The sequence below is a fragment of the Coffea arabica genome, chromosome 11e (genome assembly GCF_036785885.1).
Source record: "Coffea arabica cultivar ET-39 chromosome 11e, Coffea Arabica ET-39 HiFi, whole genome shotgun sequence".
In the NCBI taxonomy this organism is placed as follows: Eukaryota; Viridiplantae; Streptophyta; class Magnoliopsida; order Gentianales; family Rubiaceae; genus Coffea; species Coffea arabica.
The window spans coordinates 2,125,304-2,127,803 of record NC_092331.1 but is presented as its reverse complement, the minus strand read 5'-3'; positions in this window follow the sequence as shown (position 1 = coordinate 2,127,803).

Here is a 2,500-nt window from a genome sequence, read left to right as displayed (position 1 = left end):
TGGGCACGACGGCCACACCGACGACAAGAAAAATGCACGACGGTGCCCCTCACGGCTTGGCGGTGGGCCTTAGGACGGACGACGGCCGTTGCCTTGCATTGGCTAAGGCATGGGCACGACGGCCTCACCGACGGCAAGAAAAAAGCACAACTGCCGTGGGGTTTTGCTCCCAAGGCCACGGGTAAACCTCTGTAGCCATGCTGGGAAAATGCACGACGGTGCCCCTCACGGCTAGGAGGTGGGCAATAGGCCGCACGACGGCCGTTGCCCTGCGTTGGCCAAGGCGTGGGCACGACGGCCACACCGACGGCAAGGAAAATGCACTACGGTGCCCCTCATGGCTAGGCGGTTGGCCTTAGGCCGCACGATGGCCGTTGGCTTGCGTTGGTTAAGGCATCGGCACGATGGCTCACCGACGGCAAGAAAAACGCACGACGGTGCCCCTCATGGCTAGGCGGTTGACCTTAGGCCACACGACGGCCGTTGCCTTGCGTTGGCTAAGGCATGGGCACGACGCCACACCCACGGCAAGAAAAATGCACGACGGTGCCCCTCGTGGCTAGGCGGTTGGCCTTGGGCCGCATGACGGCCGTTGCCTTGTGTTGGCAAAGGCATGGCCACGATGCCACACCGATGGCAAGACAAACACACGACGGTGCCCCTCGTGGCTAGGCGGTGGGCCTTAGGCCGCACGACGGCCGTTGCTTGCATTGGCTAAGGCATGGGCACGACGCCACACCGATGGCAAGGAAAACGCACGACGGTGCCACTCATGGCTAGGCGGTGGACCTTAGGCCGCACGACGGCCGTTGCCTTGCATTGGCTAAGGCATGGGCACGACGGCCGCACCGACGGCAAGAAAAACGCACGACTGCCGTGGGGTTTTGTTCCCAAGGCCACGGGTAAACCTCTGGAGCCATGCTGGAAAAACGCACGACGGTGCCCCTCACGGCTAGGCGGTGGGCCTTAGGCCGCACGACGGCCGTTGCCCTGCGTTGGCCAAGGCTTGGGCACGACGGCCACACCGACGGCAAGGAAAATGCACGACGGTGCCCCTCATGGCTAGGCAGTTGGCCTTAGGCCGCACGACGGGCGTGGGCTTGCGTTGGTTAAGGCATCGGCACGATGGCACACCGACGGCAAGAAAAACGCACGACGGTGCCCCTCGTGGCTAGGCGGTGGGCCTTAGCCCGCACAACGGCCGTTGCCTTGTGTTGGCTGAGGCATGGGCACGATGCCACACCGACGGCAAGAAAAAAGCATGACGGTGCCCCTCGTGGCTTGGCGGTGGACCTTAGCCCGCACGACGGCCGTTGCCTTGCATTGGCTAAGGCATGGGCACGACGGCCTCACCGACGGCTAGAAAACCGCACGACTGCCGTGGGGTTTCGTGCCCAAGGCCACGGGTAAACCTCCGCAGCCATGCTGGAAAAGCGTTGTGGTTTGGGAGGGGGAGGGACGAATCGAAGCGACAAAGGGCTGAATCTCAGAGGATCGTGGCAGCAAGGCCACTCTGCCCCTTACAATACCCCGTCGCGTATTTAAGTCGTCTGCAAAGGATTCTACCCGTCGCTCGATGGGAATTGTACTTCAAGGCAGCCAACGCGGCTCTTCCGCCGCGCCGTCGGTGTGGCATCGTGCCCATGCCTCAGCCAACACAAGGCAACGGCCGTTGTGCGGGCTAAGGCCCACCGCCTAGCCACGAGGGGCACCGTCGTGCGTTTTTCTTGCCGTCGGTGTGCCATCGTGCCGATGCCTTAACCAACGCAAGCCCACGCCCGTCGTGCGGCCTAAGGCCAACTGCCTAGCCATGAGGGGCACCGTCGTGCATTTTCCTTGCCGTCGGTGTGGCCGTCGTGCCCAAGCCTTGGCCAACGCAGGGCAACGGCCGTCGTGCGGCCTAAGGCCCACCGCCTAGCCGTGAGGGGCACCGTCGTGCGTTTTTCCAGCATGGCTCCAGAGGTTTACCCGTGGCCTTGGGAACAAAACCCCACGGCAGTCGTGCGTTTTTCTTGCCGTCGGTGCGGCCGTCGTGCCCATGCCTTAGCCAATGCAAGGCAACGGCCGTCGTGCGGCCTAAGGTCCACCGCCTAGCCATGAGTGGCACCGTCGTGCGTTTTCCTTGCCATCGGTGTGGCGTCGTGCCCATGCCTTAGCCAATGCAAGCAACGGCCGTCGTGCGGCCTAAGGCCCACCGCCTAGCCACGAGGGGCACCGTCGTGTGTTTGTCTTGCCATCGGTGTGGCATCGTGGCCATGCCTTTGCCAACACAAGGCAACGGCCGTCATGCGGCCCAAGGCCAACCGCCTAGCCACGAGGGGCACCGTCGTGCATTTTTCTTGCCGTGGGTGTGGCGTCGTGCCCATGCCTTAGCCAACGCAAGGCAACGGCCGTCGTGTGGCCTAAGGTCAACCGCCTAGCCATGAGGGGCACCGTCGTGCGTTTTTCTTGCCGTCGGTGAGCCATCGTGCCGATGCCTTAACCAACGCAAGCCAACGGC